Here is a 19,861-nt window from a genome sequence, read left to right as displayed (position 1 = left end):
GGATGTAGCTGACCATCAGATGCTTGGGAGCACTCACCTCAGTTTTGTATCTAGACAATGGTGGGATTGTATCTAGAAATGGTGGGATTGGTTTTATCAACCCAAATATCCTAGAGAAAACAACTAAAAGTATTGGATACAATGTTAACTAAGAGATTTCATCAAAGGATCAACAAGCTAAAAAAGATGTAAGGAAAGGGCCAAAATCTATAGGATAGAGAGGAAATGAAGACCTGAGCACCACAGATGCTTTTATTCAGAAGACATTTGCTAAATTTTGTTAGTGTCATGCAGAAGAGGGCAGAGATCAAGGATCAATGCCAATGCCAGCAAGCAGCCTGAGAGGAAAAACCTTCTCCACATAAGGTGAGGCCAGACATCCTCAAATGTGTGGCAACTAGAAGGTGACTAGGTTCCAGTGTGCCCACAGGTGGAGAAGAGATGTAAGAACAAAAAGAAGAAAACAACTCTGTCTCTGAGACATTGCAGCCATTGGCAAGCCTTCATGTGGATTTGCATCCGGATTTGTATTGCTTAAAGAACCCTGAATTTGATTTAAAGTATTCAACACCTTCCCAAAAGTGCCAAGCAGAAGCAAAAGTCTCTAGAGATATGCACCTTCATGCACCTCAAAGACAATATCAATAAATTCTTAAAGACATGACATGAGGTAGGATGTCACTGACATCCTTGTTTCTGTGTTCTGTGTGCTCTATTTTTTTTTTTTTTTTTTTTGGTACCAGAGATTGAATCCAAGCGCACTTAGAAACTGAGCCACATCACCAGCCCTTTGTGCATTTTTAAAAAATTTTTTTTGTTGTAGATGGACACAATACCTTTATTTTATTTGTTTATTTTTATGTAGTGCAGGGGATCGAACCCAGTGCCTCACACATGCTAGGCAAGCACTCTGCCATTGAGCCACAACCCTGTCCCCCTTTTTGAATTTTATTGAGACACAGGGTCTCACTGAATTGGTTAGGGCCTAGCTAAATTGCTGAAGCTGGCTTTGAACTCTCAATCTCCTGCCTCAGCCTCCAGAGCCACTGGGATTACAGGCGTGTGCCACTGTGCCCAGCTTCTGTGTGCTTTCGTGTGTAAAAGTAACCAAGCACACAGAAACAAGATACCATGAATATTCTGTTAACTACTTGGTGCCCCACTGAGGAAGTACTTTAGGAGAGAAGACACCAGCCTAGGCCCACCAAGGCAATTCACCTTTAAAGCACATAATATTTGATGAAAGTTTCTACAGCTGGAAAAGACTGAATGACAGAGTATCTTGGGAATAAAAACCACTAGGATTTTTAAATCACATATCTCCTAGTGACACCCATCTCCCTGATAATTAAGAAGCTAAATAGAGTAAATATCATCATATTTCTTCAGGTAAGAACCTACTATGCTTGGGAACACACTTTATATTCACCAGGAATTTAAAGAGTGCATAATTTTCTTTAGAATCTTTTTTTAAAAAACTGGTCAAGAGGTAGGATTTAGTGTTTTTATCCATTTCAGGGGCAAAGACTGAGGTGGGAAATGAAATCCCAGATGATAAAAAAGGTTGAGGTGGCATAGGGAAGTGGCCTATGGTCTCTTTGAGATACTATCTGGCAGTTCACCTTAGTCCAACTGCTATAATCTAAGTTCATGAATCCCTTATTTTGTTCATATGTTTTAGATTCAAAAAAATGTATTTTGTCAGAATTCTGCGCCTTTAATTTTTAAAACCATGTGTGTTTTAGGGTCAATTTAATCTGCATGTTTCCTATTTTCCTATAATTAAACCATCAAAATATTGTCCTTTAAAAACTATTTGATGTCCACAAAATCTTCTGAGCCCTTTCAGTAAGCTTCTTAAAAGCATTTTTATCCCACTCAAAAACAGAAGTTGCACTGTGTCATGGGTGACCTGATGCAGAAACCAAGAATCCCCTTCAAATTCCAGAAACCTTGAAGTCTGAATAATTCCTGACTCAGAGAAAATGAGTTCACCCATTGCTAAACTCTGTGTGTTGTTGAAGAAGACATTTGGAGCAAAGATGAGTTCCATAAGAGGGGAAATCAGAGCTGCAGAAGAAATCCAAGGTATGTGAAGTTAGCAATGGCCCCAGAGGAATAGCTGGAAGCCTAACTTGTCACTTTGCCATCTACAGAGCAAGGAAAAACTCAAATGCACGTCAAATGTTTGACAGCACTGAAAAGAAATGTGATGTCCATATGAAATAATATTTGCTCCTAGCTCTAAGAAAACAATGGAGTATAAATGTATGGATTTCAGCACATCCAATTCCCTCTCTAGTCTAATCCTCTGCTGTTGGCAGCCTGTGGAGAATTCTTAGTAAATTTACCAAGATGGAAAAATTAATTTCTCAGAAAGGATAAATAAAATACGTGATTTTAATACTAACTCCTGTTCTATGAAGCTTCAGAATTGAGAAGACAGGGCCAGTGGATGGAGAGGGTCTTTTGTAGACAGGGAAAGGACAGCCATGGAGGACAGTGAGCCAAGCTCTGTGGGAGAATCTCCTGCTTTGCCAGGACTGATGAGCCGAGGAGCCCAGCAGCACGGTGAGGAAAGCTCCCCAGCCCGCCTGCAGGTTCACTAGGCCGGCATTTCCAGAGACCCTATAAATACCTCTGTCCTGGGCAGCTCACAACCTAGCTCTTGGAGAGTACAGGCTGGTTATCATCAAGCATCAAATACTGAATAGACAGGATGCAGGGGCTTCCCCACCAGGGGAGCTGGCACAAGAGCCCTAAGGAAAAGGGATCTGAGTCCATTTCCTGCAATTGTTAGAGAAGGATGGGCGTCTGGCCCTTGGGTATGTTAGAGTTCTGTGTGCGCGTTACTGTCCTCATGTGATTGTTAGGAGCTTAATTTATCTGGACCTTGATCTTCTATGGAGAAACCCCTTCTGCTTAGGCAGAGACAAAAAGTTTGATTTTTCTATGATAGTTAATTTAAAAAAATATGTAGAGTGTGTCACTGCTTGCAAAGTTCTGATGTATGCATTTAGATCTCATTTGCTACTGTTGTTGATTTTAATCACAACAAAAATAGTAACAATAACAAGCATTATCAGAACTAATGTGAGCTTAGTAAAGTTGTACTTCCTGAGATGCTGGGATCACTTGCATGTGTGACAGTGCCAAGCTAGAAATTTCTCTATTTTTTGTGGTGATAGGAATCAAACACAGGGCCTGTACATGCTAGGCAAGCCTCTACCATTGAGTGACATCTCCAGCCTTCTCTATGTTTCAAAATGTGATATATTCAATAGAGTAAGTTAAAATCATCATCAAACAAACTCCCTGAAGCTACCACCCAACCCAAGGACTAGACTGGAGTCCTCCCAGGGATCCTTAATGCTCTGTTTTTGTTTTTCTTTCTCAGTAGTTTTTATCTCTGAGTATTATTTCGGATCATTTCTATTACTTTTCACTTTTCTAGTTTTTTTCTTTTTTTAGTGTCCAGTCTACCATTAATCCTAGTCAGTAAATTTCTCCACCCAGACATTGTAGTTTTCATCACTAGAAGTCCAATTTAGGTCTTTTTTTACATTGTTTCTGTCATACTTAACATTTTCCATCTTTCTCTGGTTTCCTGAATACATGGAATAGTTTTAGGAACTTTTAAAATACCTTTGTTTACCTGGCACAGTGACACACACCTATATATCCCAGCGGCTCCAGAGGCTGAGGGAGGAGGATTATAAGTTCAAACCAGCCTCAACAATTTAGTGAAACACTAAGTAACTCAGTGAGACCCTGTTGCTAAATAAAATGCAAAAAAGGGCTGGGGATGTGGCTCAGTGGTTGAGTGCCCCTGAGTTCAATCCCCAATACCCCTCCCCCTATAAAAAATAATAAAATAAAATACCTTTGTTTGTTAATTCTCATTTTTTATCATTTCTGGGTCCATTTTCAACTGACTGAATTTTCTCCTAATTGAAAGTCACATTTTTCTGCTTCTTTGTATACCTGGTAATTTTTTTATTAAGTGCCAGACTGTGCTGAGCACTTGATATTTTTGTGTTTCCAGTATCTTTTAATTTAGTTCTGAGATGCACTTTTGTTACTTGGAAACATTGTGATCCATTGGTGTCTTGCAATTAATCTTTCTTAGGTGAGACCAAGCAGCAGTGAGCTTAGAGTTCATCTTGCCCTTAACTCTACCTGATATGACTTATGAATTATGAGATTTTTCTACTTGGACTGGTAGAAACAAATACGATTCCTGCACTGTGGTACCTAGAGTTTAGGTGCCAGGTACTGCTTACCCCAAATATCCTGGGTGATTCTTCACCTGGCCTTTGCTTATTTTCTCTCCAGCATTCACTGATCAGGACTTGTTATGATTTAGATATGGGGTGTCCCCCAAAAGCTCATGTGTGAGCCAATTCCAGGTTTAAAGGAGAAAATGATTGGATTATAGGAGCCCTAACCCAATAAGTGAATTAATCCCCTGACAGAGATCCACTGGAGGAGGTGGGTCATTGGGTCATGCCTTGGGTTTTGTATATTGTTCTTGTTGAGCAGAGTTCTCTCTCTCTGCTTCCTGGTGTGATGTTTTAATCCACTTCCCTCCATCACACCTTTCTACCATGATGTTCCGCCTCATCTGGAGCCCCAAGCAAATGGGGCTGCTTATCTATGGACTAAGATCCCTGAAACCATGAGCTCTAAAATAAACTTTTCTTCCTGTAGAATTGTTCTCATCAGATTTTTTGGTCACAGCAGCAAAAATGCTGCCTAAAATAAGGAGTCAGATGCAGACTTATATGTTCTCTGCAGATCCCTGCCTTTCTCTCTGAGCATCTCTATGCTCTCTAGTATTCTGACCTACAAACTCCAGCCAACTCGCCCCCCCCCGGACCCCCAGCCTCTCCTTAACTGCCACCTCTATGTTCTCAACTCAGGATTGCAGCTGGGCTCTGCTTGGGTTGCTGTTCCCTGTTCTGTGGCCTGGAAACCCACCTGGTGATCTGGACCATCACAAGGCTCACCTCATTTCCTCAACCCACTCAGAAATCACTATCTTTCATTGACTGATGTCCCATGACTCAACAATCCAATGTTTTTATTTATTCTGTTTAACTTTTTAGTTGTTTCCATTGAAATGGTTGATTTGGTCCTTGTTACTCCATTTCAGCTGTGACTAAAATTCCCCAATTAGAAAGTGGAATTGAAACAAAATATTCTACTACAATAGCATCAGAAATATAAAATTCTCAGAGAAAAATTCATACAATGTATATAAAACCTATACACTGAAAATTATAATATGTTTCTGAGATAAATTAAAAGTATACCTAAATAAATGGTGAGATGAACTATGTTCATTTATCAGAAGACGCAATATTCTTAAGCTGTCAGTCCTCTCCAGATTGATCTATAGATTCAACACAATTTCAAGAAGATCTTAGCAGGCTTTTTTTTTTTCTAGAAATTGACGAATTAATTCTAAACCAGATACAGAAATGCAAAAGAAGATCTAGACAGTTAAATTGTTCTTAAAAAGAAAACAAATTTGGGGTAATTATGCTAACCAATTTCAAGATGTTATAAAAGTATACTAGTAAAAATGGTGTGATATTGGTATGAATATAGACATGTGGATCAGTTAAATAGAAAAAAAGAATCCAAAAGTAGAACCCCATATCTATGGCCAATTGATTTTTGACTAAGTTGCCAAGATCAATGGGAAGAAGAATAGTCATTTCATAAATGGTCCTAAAAGAATGGATCATCCATATGAAAAATAATAATGCTTGATTAGTGCAAAAAATAATGCAAATGGATTAGATTTGAATGTAATACTTACACTAAAAAACTACCAGAAGAAAACATAGGAAAAATATTTTCATTGGGATTAGGAATATATTTCTTAAATTGAACACTCAAAAATTATGAACCACAAAATGAAAGCTACGAAAACCAGTCTTTATAGACATCAAAATTCTAATAAAGACTCTGACTTTACTTGGTTTGAGTTTGAATGTTGACAGCTGTCAAGCCCCACCACTTCCCCTTCCCCTTTGCCCCACATCTGGGCTAGCTGATAAGAAAACGCAGGTGCTCCCACCTTTGTTGCCAACAGGAAGCTCAAAACACGCAAGCCTTGGCTCTCATGCCAGGAACCCTCACTCCAGCCCTGTTCCCTCATCACAATAAAAACCAAGCTAGGCTCTTTCCCTATTCCCTTAAGCCATTTGTGGACCTGCTTAGGAGACCCAGGCTGCCCTCCCCAGAAAGTCTCAGTGCATGGGTTAGAAACCTCTTCATTCTTTCTTGGTACATGTGTGGTATCGTCAGTCTCTACACCAAGGGGATCCAGCTGCTTTTGATAAAAAGCATGATAAAAACTTTGAGACTCCAAAAGACAACATAAGAAAGTAAAAAACTCAAGCAAGAGTCCAAGAGAAAATATTATACTATCTCCATTTATATATCTAATGAATATACATATATATATATATCAGATAAAGAATTCTTATGCTGCAATATAAAGAAATAAATAATCTCATTTTTAAAAGTTGGCAAAATATTTGAACAGATTCTTCACCAAAGAAGGAGTATGAATGGCAACAAGTCACATGAAAAGATGCTAAACCTCACTCATCATGAGGAAAACAAAAAAATCAAACCACAGTAAGATTTCACTAATCATACACTAGGTTAACTAAAGTTACGAAGACTGAGGGTTACCAAGGGCATGGAACCACTGGAAACTTCATACAGGACAATGCAAATGGTGCAGCCACTCTGGAAAGCAGTTTGACAGTTTCCTGTAAAGTTGAATTAAACGTAGACCTGAAACAATTCACCAATCCTACTTTTATGTATTTACCCAATAAAAATGAAAATACATATCCATATATAGACTGAGCTCAGATGATTATAGCAATTTGTTCATAATTGCCTGAAACTGGAAACCACACAAATGCCTATCATTTTTTTAAATATTTAGTTTTTTAGTTGTAGTTGGACACAATACCTCTTATTTTATTTATTTATTTTCATGTGGTGCTGAGGATCGAACCCAGGTCCTCGAACACGCTAGGCAAGCACTCTATTACTGAGCTACAACCCCAGCCCCAAATGCCCATCTGTGGATAGATAAAATTTTATATATCCACACAATGTCGTACTTACATGTGTCACATCATGAATGAATACTGGAGGCATTATGCCAAGTGAAAGAAGCCACAAATAAAAGTCTCCATACTACACGGATTCCATTTATATAAAAATCAACAGAAAGTGAAAGCAGGTGTACGGGAGAGATTGATTGGGATGGGATACAATAGAACATTTGGGGGTGCTGGAAATATTTTATAACATCATTGCGATGTCAGATACATGACTACATATAGTGTCAAACACAAAGGATTGTACCTTAAAAATGATACATTTCACTGCATGTAAATCATACTGCAGTGAAAAATGTTGAAGTCAGTAGCTAGCATCTATTGACTGATGAAGCACCACCCTGGCCTCTTTAGATGTTCTCTGTTTTATATGCGGTATTTTATTTGATCCTTGCTTGGACCCATTATGATTCTTTGGGACAATTCTACGAAAATGGGCTCAGGGAGGCCAAGGGGCTTTCTCAAGATCACACTATCTGAAGCTAAATTGAAAATTCGGAACTTTTTATTCAATATTCAGGGCTCTTTTACCCATAAAGACTCTTTTTTATGGAAATTCACATTTTTAGATATTGTTTTTATATTTTTAATTCATTACTGTCTCAGTCCATTTGGACTACTAGAACAAAATATCATAGATTAGCTAGCTTTTAAGCAACAGAAGTTTACTGCTAATAATTCTGGAGGCTGGGAAGCCCAAGATGAGGTACTGCCAGATTCAGCATCTCATCAGGGCCTGCTTTCCAGGTCATAGGTGGCTCCTTTTCACTGTGTTATCTCATGGTCAAAGGGACAGACATGCTTCCTTGGGCCTATGCTACAGAGACACTAGACCCATTCATGAGAGCTTTGCCTCATGAAGAGTTCCACACCCTAATACTGTCACTTGTGGGTTAGGATTCCAGGACATGAATGACCAGGGACAGTCCACAAACATTTAGACCATAGCAGTTGTTTTTCCTTACCTGAATTGATCAAGAAAAAAAAAAAAAGGTACTGACCATTTCTATCAATCTCTTTTTAAAGTAAGTGTCAATTACAGAGGTCTTTATAATTATGTATTGTCACCATCTTATTTAGCACCCATCCTAGATTTTAAGATAATTCCTCACCCTGATATACCCTATAAATAAATAAATCACTTTCCTATAACTTAGAAATTAACATTACTTTACTTTTAATGAGAACTTTAGAGAGATTAAACTGTGAAGCTAAAGAGGGAAATATCCCATTGTGGGTTAACTACAATGGAGTAAAAGGCTGTCAGTCTTTAGTCCCAAATAAGCATTGTTTGTCACAGCTGGACAGGAAAGGGGAGAAAGTGCCACCTTAACCCTGCCCTCTCCTATTCAACTCTGACATGTGGCCTAGGAGTATCTCTCTGATGCTTTAGCCATCTCCATGAGCCACTTATTCTATACTATAAAAGTAAAATTCATTTACTTTTTCTTTAAACCTCCTATTTTTTGTATTCACTGTAATCCTAAATAATTCTATGAAATCATAGATTTGATAAATTACATATGGTTTTGAAATGCAGTATAAAAACTATACAACAAAATGTGAAAGGGGGCTTATCCTGTCATCTCAGAATTTTTGTTAAGTCCCAAAATTTAAGTGATGATAAGCAATCTAAAGCAAGGAGCTAGGAGATGGCCTAGCTGGTCCTTTCAGGCTATCAAGAGAAGGCTGTAGACTAATCAGGAGGAGATACACCACTGGAGTACCATGTACATTGGTGTCTTCCCTCTGACCTGTGGGTTCTTTCCTTCAACATTGAGCAAAGTCAGGAGTCCCAAGAAAGTTGCTCATGTGAACTGATGACACTTGCCAGGTAAAGGCTGCCTCCTCCTCCCTGACTGATGCAAGTGCTGGGCTGCTCCAGAGCATTAGGAAATTCTTGAGAGAGTCTCAAACTGGGTTCCCTGGAGTTTCAGGGAACTGAAAAAGTGGGAGGGCAAGAAACCACTTGGTGCTGCTTTAGGCAATAGTACAAGGAGAGAAGGCCAAATGGAGCCAGCTGTCCTCCTACAAATGGCAGGTAGATCCAGGTACATGAACTTTCATGAGCCACATGGATGGTTCCCCAGAAAACAGTAGGGTTAGAAACATCTTACAAGGATTCTGCTCAAGATGTGCCTACTGATTTGAATGAACCCCACAGAGAAAGGCTGACCAGGACAAACCACCACAAGAGAGGGCCCCGGTGGGGAGGTGGGGTCATCCAAAGTCAGAGAGGCCCCTTACCTCTCTTCAGTGGGACCATCTCTCTTTCTCTATCTCTGTCTCTCTCTCATGCGTGCGCACACACACACACACACACACACACACACACACACACACACACATACACACATACATACTCACACACATACACATACACAACAAATATACACTTATTATACTGGGCATGGAGATACATGCCTATAACCCTTGTTACTTGGGAAACTGAGCTAGAGGATTTCAAGCTCAAGGCCAGCCTAGGGCAACTTAATGAGACCCTATGTCAAAATAAAATAAAATGGGAATGCATGGGTTCCTAGCATTTGTGATGCATAGATTGCAATAGCTGGTATCACAAAAGAAAGAATGAAAGACAGAATGGAAAGGACTTTTGAGAGAGTGAGTCCAATACTTCTGCCCCTTCTGCATGGCAACAAGGTACCATGATGGAAGGAGACAGTGAGCCCTCTCCAACACTGAATCTCCTGACACCTTTGCTTGAACTTGTCAGAATCCAGAATGGAGAGAAAGCTATTTCTGCTGTTAAAAATTACCCAACCTAAGGTGTTTTGATACAGTACCATGAAGTGACAAAGGCATCTGAGAATGCCTCCATTTTTTCTCTCCTATTAGAAGGACAATTTTGCTGGCCATAGGACTCTTGGTTTGTCCTTCATCACTTTGAATATGCCAACACACTACCATCTGATGAGGAATTTATGGGAAAATTATGACAAAATTCCCCTTCCACTCAGCCCCATAGATGCAAATAACAAGTCCCGTGATATCTTAAGGAACAGAGAACTTTGCTATAATATCATGATGTGAGTGAAGTGCTACCATCCTTTGACATCATTTTCCTTTGTGTTTAAAGGAATTGAGTGCCTTGAGTATAGTTATGATGACATCTTTAAAACCCAAAAGTTATTACAGATTTTTGGACTCAAAAAGGCCATTGAAGCATCCTCCCAGGTTTTAGTTTCTAAACAAGTAAATACTATTCTCTTCCTTTCTTACTCTTATTATTAAAGGAGAAAAGGTCCTGGAGGTCAAAAAAGGGAGACAATCACTGTGGGTTCTGCCCAGATGTGACTAGGCCATTTGTTACTCTGAACTTACAAGGAACCACTGAGAAGAAATTTCAAACAGCACCTATATAAGGCCCAGGAAGTCCTTGGTGGTGATCTCTCGTACTCCCATTTCATTTATTTGGTGGTTTGGTGGTTCTGGTTCTGGTATTTTAATATCGTTTTTTTGGTTTTTTTTAATTTGGGCTTTTTTTTCTTTGTTTTATTTTAATTTTGTATTTTTCTTAGCTAGTATCCTTAATTGGTGTGGCTGCTTAGGTTGGGTACTGAAAGTTCTCAGAGTAATGAGGTTATGAAATGTGGCAGGGCCTCTCAGCCACCTCCTCCTTTGAGGATGCCCTCGTGTATCATTATTGTTTTCTGAGGTTCACTAGGAAGGGCAGCTTTGCACAGATGAAACTGGCCTGACATTTTCTCACAGGGACAGAAATGACTGTGAAAGTCCTGAGAAAGGTAGAGTAAAATTTACCCTTCAATATTTCTAAAGTGGGTGTCAGAAGAAAGCTCTCCAAAGTGGATATAATGAAGACTGTATTGGGGCTGGGTCTGTGGCTCAGTGGTAGAGTGCTCGCCTCACATGGGCGAGACCCTGGGTTCGATCCTCAGCATCACATAAAAATAAATAAGTGAAATAAAGATGATATTGTGTCCAACTATGACTAAAAAATAAATATTAAAAAAATAAATACTGTGGAAAAATCCAAGTGTGATTCAATTGTTCCATATTATTGAAACCATCAGAAATATCCATCTCATGATGGAGCATCCAGGTGAAAACATCTACTGCATCACATCCCAGAGTCCATTGGCACACAGGAAGAGAAGGCCTGGAGAGGGTTCAGGCAGATCACATGCACTGTGCACTACTGTCACAGAAGGGCATTATGCACAGAGATCTGAAGATGGAGAACATCCTGTTTGAAGCCAGGGGAAATGTCAAACTCTGCAACTTCAGCCTGGGTGGCAGGTTCACAGCTGGGCAGAAGCTGGACACCATCTGTGGCACTCTCATGAACCATGCCCCAGAGCTGTACTGGTGGGAAGAATATGATGTCCCTGTGGTGGACATCTGGAGCCTGGCTGCTCTTCCACACTTCATGGTCATGAGGTGCCTCCCATTTAGTAGAACCATCTATGTGCTTCTGAAGGAGCAGGTTCTCTTCATAAGGTCTGTATTCCTGCTCATGTTTCCACCAAAGTGTGAAGCATCATCAGTCAATTTCTGACTGTTGACCCCATGCAGAGGCCCGCAGTAGACCAAATCCTGAGGCACCTGTAGCTGAGCCACAGTGAGGAATATTCACTGAGCCATTCTAGTGAGCCACTTCCCAAACACGTGGACCCCTCAGTAATGAGGGTCATGTTCTATATAGGTGACTGCCTGGTGATACCTGGGAGCAGGCTGCACGGTCCAAGGTAAGCCTGTACTTTCGGGGATTGAGCCTCGCCAATCCCCATCAGATCCTTCCAGCTTCACTCTCTACCCAAGGAGGAGGGCTTGCTCTTTGCACCTTCCTGTTCTTGCTCCCTGAGCATCAGCTGAGAAGCAGTCAGGCCAGAAAGGCAGCAGAAGAGCCAGCCTGCCTACCATTCCCCTCTACAACCTGCACCTAAGGACACCCACTCCTTGTATAACCCCCAGCATATTCTCACCGCCCCACCCCACCCCTTCCAGTCCCTAGATGAACAACAGTGGGCCAGAGGCAGAGAGAAGTGATTTCTCCCAGGGCATGTTGTCAAAAGAAAGCTCCCTCTCCCCTGAGCCACTTCATGGTGAAACCCCTCCTAGACCTGTGATAACAGCAAGGGCTAGAAGTAGGTGACTAGGAGGATTGTTGCCTGTGTTCTCTAAATATATTGCTGCATGCCAGACCCAAAGACAGGCCCTGGATCCAGAAATAAAGTGGCTCTAATGAAAGTGGACAGCTGAGACATGGACAAAACCAAGTGGGCAGGGTGATCCAGCATTTTATTTTATTTTATTTTAAATACACATTTACTAATGTAATTTCAATTGACAAATCATAACTGTATACATTCACGTGGTACAATGATGTTGAGAGAAATCTATACTCCGTGGAATGATTAACTCATGCTAATTAACTTATCTATCTCTTCAAAAGGGCTGATCCCACAGGATCTCACTTACTGGAACAGCTGCTACAGGGAGGTGCCCAACATACATCGTCTTCCCCCACAGATTCCAATCATGAGGGCATCTGGAGCCACCTGGAAGAGGGGGCCCCACCACCCCACCTTGAAGAGACATCAGAGATTGTTTTGCGTGAGATGTTTTCCCCTGCCCTGCTCTTCTCTGTTCTTTCTCCCATGTTTCTGGGATATTAGAGATGGTTCTTAGTAAATTTGTTTCCCACCAATCTTATAATAAAATTGATGTTATAAATAAACAAACGAAAATCCACCAGAAAGTAATCTCTTTCCATGGTTTTGCACACAAAGAAAGCAAAAATGCACAAGGAAATTATGTAGAGCCTTTGATAAGCAAAATAATCACTCAGAAGATGTCCATGTTTTATTCCCCAGGACCCATGAATATGTTGCATTACATGACAAAACAGACTTTGCAGATGTCATGAAGATTAAGGACTTCCAGACTGAAAGAGTAGCCTGGACTGACCAGGTGGGCCAATCTTCTCACAGAGGTCTTTAACAGTGGGGAGGAAATCAGTCAGAGAAGGGAAGGATGGGTGACAGCCAAGAAACTGGGGCTGCTTCCAGGAGCTGGGAAGCATGGGACCCCCCATTACTGGGCCACACTTGGATTTTAGCCTAGTGAAACCACATAGCACCTCCAACCTACAGAACTGTGGGAGAAAGATTTTGTATTATTTAAGTCACTAAATTTGCAGTACATTGTTACAGAAGTGAGAGAAAACAAGTACAGAGCCTGTGACTCCTCACTGGAGTGAGTTGGAAGATAGGTTGAAAGGTGGTTCCAGAAAAACTAATGCACACAAATGTCCAAAGTAACCCAGTGAAGAGGTCTGTGTGTGAGTGTGTGTTGGTAGTGTGGTGTTTAAAGCTATTTTAGTTATTAAAGAAAAGCATTTTTATGAGGGGAAATGTTCCTTGAGGAAGATGTAATATTCTGGAAATGGTGGGTTGACATGAAGGGTCTGGCCAAACATTCACTGGTGGCCTGAATGGCCAGTGGGCAGAGAGCAGCCACAGGGAGATGTGGCCTGGGAGTGGGTGTGAGCATTGATTCTCTTTCCAGGGCTCTGTGCTGCTAAGAATATACTAGAGGAGACAGATAGGTTACGGGGGCAATAAAAACCAGAGATATGTGGTGTGAGACTCATTACTTGCTTTTACTGTCCAAACAATAAGCAAGAGTAATTTGTAAGTACTCTTTCACAGTGATGTGGGAAAGGGATTCGTCTTCCTTCCTAGCTGTGCAAAGGCACCCAAGAGGATATGTGGAATTGCATCATGAATTTTTCCTTTGTCCTCAGCAGGATCCTGCTTCTGCATTTGCTAAAAGTGGGATTTATGTGAAATAGACTCCATTCTCTCTACAACTTCACCTAGGAGCTCAGATCAAGCAAAGTCCCCTGTCCTTATGATGTCATGGAACTGCCCCAAATGAAAACACTTCAAAGTTCTTTTCCAGCTCTGCTTTCCCTGAAGTACAAATCATTTGCAGTTTTATTTTGTTTTCCTGCCAACTTGCTCTTTGCCCTCTTCTTTATTCATGCTCCTGGTGATTAGGAGTTGGGTTAGAGGAGCTTTAAACATGATCACGAATTCCTAGAATTGGTCAGGTCTTTGAGAGTTCACCTAATCGTCCTCTTCACTCATCTAATCTGGGGCTTCAGCCAAGCCAGCTGAGGTATTAGATATGTCCCATAATCCTAATGATCCCTAAAGATTCCCTGGCCTGGAGACTGGTGTGGGCTGAATTGTGTTCCCTCCAAATTCATATGTTAATGTCCGAACCCCCAGTAACTCAGAATGTGATGATGTATTGGGAGACAGGCCTTTAAAGATACAATTAAACTTAATGAGGCCATTAGGTGGCTCTAATCTAATATTACCCATGTCCATAGAGAAGTTGGGGACACAGACAGGTACAGAGGAAAGACCACCTAAAGACACAAGGAGAAGGCAGCCATCTACAAGCCAAGAAGAGGGACCTCAGGAGAAGACAATCCTACTTACACTTTGATCTCAGACTTCCAGCCTCCAGAACTGTGAAAAAATAAATTTTGTTGTTTGTGCCACTCAGTCTGTGGAACTTGGTTATGGCAGTCCTGATAGAACAAAGCCCTTAGTCTAGTTACTGTTAGGAAAATCCTCCTCAAGTCTAATAAAAATCCCACTTGCTCTAAGTAGTGACCTTTTATTTTGTCTTTCATGCAAAGATCAGCAAGTTCTTTAGAAAACACCCTGAATGTATTAAGAGAATTCACAGTATTAGACGTGGAGAAATAAAGAGATTGCTATTTCAGCCACTTCTTTTTAAGGCTGAAGAAACTAAAAACCCAAAGAGGGAAAGTGACTCATTCTTCCCAGGTCACACTGCAGATTGGCAGTCAAGCCCAGATGATGGACTCAGGTCCTGGATCCCTGGAGCACTGCCCTCTCCTTCATGCCAGAATGACTCCAAGAGTTCCAGAGACCCCAGTTCTGGAAGGTGCAGGGGTGTCAGGTAGGTGGGGAGCAGAGGCTGGGGGCAGAGGTCACTTGGACAGAGTATCCAATTATGGGTTCTTATTTTCTATGACAAAAAAAAAAAAACTGTGTAAAATGTAAAATGGTTCCACACCAAGCAGTGTGGAAATTACAGTTCTAATAAATTTGAATTTCAGTTCTAATAAATTCAGAGAATTCCCTGTACCTTTGACATCTGCTATTATCTGACATGGCAATGCCTCTTCTCTGGTAAGTCAGAGGGCACTGTTCCACCTCGCCCTTCTCTGATGCTTCTTGTAATGGGGACATCACTTTGAGTAAGCCCAGGCATGCTTCCTCACATGTCTCACATGGCCTCAGCACTCCAAATCACCCTCTTTTGCCCCAAACCCTTTCATCTCTCATGCATCTTTTTCTAGAAGTTCTTTGAAGGTCAGGAAGTTCTCTGTAAATTATAAAGTTAAAAAAATATATATATTATCTTACTCTTCTTTGTCCCTTTTCCTCTTTTTCTCACCAACCTTTCCCCCCCTTCTTGGGGTTTGGGGGTGCAGGGTTCACACATAAACTCAAGGAATGAACTTCCACACTCTGGTCCGTTTCTCTTTTACTGGAACACAGCACCTCTCATTACTTCCCTGCACATGGATGACCCCCACTGTCAATCACTGGAAGCCAAATCAAGGGAGAATCAGCTGATGGTCACAAAGGTCACTGTCCTGCAGAGGCTCAGCAGCAAGATGGAGGCAGATGCTGCCAGGACCTGGCAAGATTAAGCCCATTCAGTGGAACTCAAGAGGAGCCACCCTGAGTGGATTAGGAGTCCCAGGCCATCAACTGGGCCAGTTAACTTTATGTTAACCCTCTGATAACTTAGGCCAAGGTTCTTGAAGTGGATCTGCAGGCCAAAGGCAGCAAAGACACATAAGGGCTTGTTAAAAATTCAGATCCCTGAACCCCACTCCAGACTTGCTGTTGTAGCAACTCACCAAAACTAAAGCTGACCATCTTTAGGATACTAGCCCAGTTTTGTTGTCTTCGCTCTTAAAAAATCAATGAGATGAACATTCTGTGAGATCAAGGGACCCTTTATTTAAGGGAAAAAGTAAAACTACCAAGTATTATTTCAATACTACCCAGGTTGTTTTAGTTTAGGAAACCCCCCACCCTACTTTTGACAAGCTAAAGGCGCTAATAAAATCAGAATCTCAGAGCTTGGGCCTTAGGGTACGCATTTTCATTAAGCTCCCAGATGATTCTTCCATTAGCTAAAGCTGAAAACTACTTCCTTTAGTTTTTGTGCCTAATCCTTTTGGTAGATATTTTGGTGGGGTTTTTTGTTTGTTTGTTTGGGTACTGGGGATTAAATCCAGGAGTGCTTTACCACTGAGTCACATCCCCAGTCCTTTTTATTTTTTTATTCTGAGACAGGGTCTCTCTAAGTTGCTTAGGCCCTTACTAAATTGCTGAGGCTGTCTTTGAACTTGCAATCCCCCTGCCCCAGCCTCCTGAGCTGCTGAGATTATTGGAGGGAAGAAAAGGAAGGATGGATGGAAGGAAGGAAGGCAGGCCAGGGGAGGGGAAGGGGAAGGAGAGGCAACTCTCACTTTAGTCTGCTAGGTTATGTTGGGCCTGTAACTACTCCGCTGAGCAAATTCATCTTCACTGCATTTTGGTCTCTACAGCATCCAGCCTTCTTTCCTGCCGGAGGACAAACTATTCCCAGGCATACATACGTGGCATGATACATATCTTACCACAGTGCCCTGCCTCCAGCAGATAACTCAGGCAGAGAGCACTTCTCTGATCCCACCCCAATTAGCCAGAGTTTGAGCAGATGAGCATGCTCAGCCATGATTGCTTCCACGAAGATATTAACTGGCAGATCAGTGATGGGTTTATAGCTATCACAACAGCATCTCACAAGGGCAGGGACAATAACTTTGCCAGATCACAATGCTTGTTATCCATTTAAAAATGGCACCATTCAATGATTAGACAGTTTGTTATGGCAGAAAGCCGTGAGCTAGTCATTGCAAATTTCTGTTCTGATCCCAGCTCTGTCCACTGCTGAGCTGTGACTCCCCATGACTCTCTGCATCCCTACTGGCCTTACTTGAATCATTTATAATAAGGAAAACATTGTCCTCAAGCCACTTCATAGAATTGTAGTAAAATCCAGATCTTCAATATGCTTGTTCTTTAAACTGCAAAATACTATAGAAATATTTGTGGAAGTTGAAGCTTTTAAATTCATACCTGTTCTCACAGATGCAAAAAAGTTTTCACTCAGCAAGAGGTATTTTTAGTAAGAGATTCTTGGTTTTCTTTTGTGACTTTTAAAATTAATATCCAGCTTGCTGACTTTTAACATCATGAGTTTTTATATTTTACTACATCCCTGTTGTTTCATCTGTTATCAAACAGGCAAGTTCCCCAAAGAAATAAAAAGCATTAAATAAAATGCTACACACACTACAGTAAAAACCGATGGCTTTTCTCCTCCTAGGGGGAAAAAACAAAAAGCAAAAAAACTTTCCATCCATTTTCCAACAGCTGTTGCTTTTTAGAGAAACCAAATATTTTTGGAAAAGGCCACAAACATTCTGGATTCAAACCATTATAAGCTTTGTAAATGTAACAGGCAGTCAGCTTGCCAGTCTTAATCTTGCACTTCCATTAAACACACCACAACTGCATCGTAAAACAGAAAAGGGAAGAATTTATAAACAAATAAAGCAGTTAATTGGGGCAATAAAATAGCAGTTCCCTCTCGGGTATGGAATTGGTATATCTCAAGCTGCAGAACGTGGAAATCTGTTTTTCAGGGGTGAGGGATGGCAAGAGGCAAACACAGATCAAAGATTGCAGGTCTGCTCCTGGATCCACTACACTTCCCCCGACATCCACGCTCCTCCCTCTCTGTCCACTTGCCTTGCACTGGCTGCAAATCATTCCATGGGAACAGACTCACTCCCAGCCCAATATTCTCCTGATCTTTGTTCTGGAGCCAAAGTTGATGGAGGAGGGGAACACTAGGAGATCCACAGCTTGGGCTTCCTCTGCAACAGAATACTTAGTTGATGGAGACATTTTTCTCCAGTGCTTCTCTGTCCTGAGCCATACCGGTCTGAGAAAGGGGCAGTGCAGAGACCTAATAGTGCTGGCTCTCTTGTGCACTGTCAATGAAAAAACAGGCTTTGGAGCCACAGGAACTGGGTCTGAGTCCTTCCACTGCTTCTGACTTGCTTTGTGACCATGAGAAAAATCAGGATCTTAGAACTGAGTTGTATGTGTTTATTCATTCAACATGTATTTATTAAATGCCCACTACACCCAAGCTCTGATCTTTAGACTTTTAAGCAGTTAAATGGTGATACTAAGTCCATATCTTAAAGAGTGGCTATGAAAATCACAAGAGAATATGTGTGTGTATATTTCAAACATACATATATGTATATCTCAAACATATTTTGAGATATATCTGTATATGCTAAAACACAGTTTAAGCCCTCAAATATTCACTCCTTTCTAACAGCAGATGGGAATTATAGTAAATGTAGTATAAGTACAACTAAAACATTATGTCCTCCATTATTCAAGAAAGAAATACAGAGAAGCCTTATAGTATTATTCCCCCATCCACCCACTGCCCTGTCATCAGTGAGCCCCAACTCTGCTCATGGGAATTGCAGAATAGTCAGGGTGGGTGTCTGGGCAACAAGGGCTGCCTGTGACCAGGGCTGGAGAAGAGCCAACTGACCATGTGAGGAGTGCACTCATGACCTTTGCCTTCCTAACTCCCAGGACCTGCATTCTCTCCCTCCCCTGAAATGTTTACGGTCCATTTATGTAATCAGATGTACACACACTATCTAACAGGAAATAGCACCTCTTCCTAGAGGTCTGGCTTTTGGTGTGTTTTGTTGAAACTATAGAGATAACTGCTATTTACCTTTGTTTATAGCCCTCATAATATCTAGACTAGTGCTATACACAAAAGATGCTCAACTGATGACTTTTAATACTTAGGAATAATTATTCTCCATTTTTTTTAAGGAAAAGAATGAGAATAGTACATAGTACTCTTGTATGCTATTTATGGGGTCCTAAGTAAACCCAAGGAAAGGAAATGCCTGGTCATCTGATTTTGTGTTTGACTCTGCTTGAAATCTTTCTTAGACATAGTAAGTGCACAGGAGCTGTTGCTTCAGAAAATCTCAACAGGGTCACTAATGACTGGCATTGGACCCAACAGTGGTCCTGAAAGAAGAGCCAGGAGTAGAGGGTGAGAAAAAGGACTTAGTTTCACTTCTAGGTTTGTATTTTGCCTACTTATAATTTAAATGTTCCTTGTCTGTATAGGGAGTATTATGGGTTAACAGACTTCCAAATGGACTGGGTTTGTTCAAACCTAAATGCACCTTTATTTTTGGAAGCATATGTGGCTAGAGAGATGGAACCATGTGTCTAATTCATTTACACATTGGCTATAAAAACATCTGAAGTTCATACTCTAGAAAAGATCGGTAACCCTCAGGCAAGCACACCACTTCTTGCACCTAAACACCAATGGAGAAACTTAATGGGTGGCAGTGCCTTTTTTGTCCCTAAGTCTTGCCAGCTCTTTTCTCCCCTTACATATAAACAAGGCTCGAGTGACCAGGGAAGGCGGTTGGAGTGCTGTCCTTTCATCAGTTCACCTGGTGCTCTGGTAAGCTATCCAAGAGGCCCACATCT

At 41.1% G+C, this 19,861-nt stretch overlaps 1 long non-coding RNA gene across 1 annotated transcript in view; it reads right to left on the bottom strand.

The window, feature by feature from the left end:
- The window catches only part of LOC144365330 (uncharacterized), an 80,514-nt gene that overhangs the window by 846 nt on the left and 59,807 nt on the right, over positions 1 to 19,861 (bottom strand). The gene's annotated exons all lie outside the window — the stretch shown is intronic.

Source organism: Ictidomys tridecemlineatus, chromosome 7 (genome assembly GCF_052094955.1).
Source record: "Ictidomys tridecemlineatus isolate mIctTri1 chromosome 7, mIctTri1.hap1, whole genome shotgun sequence".
Taxonomy (NCBI): domain Eukaryota; kingdom Metazoa; phylum Chordata; class Mammalia; order Rodentia; family Sciuridae; genus Ictidomys; species Ictidomys tridecemlineatus.
The sequence above is the reverse complement of the archived record's forward strand: the minus strand, read 5'-3'. Positions and strand labels throughout refer to the sequence as shown.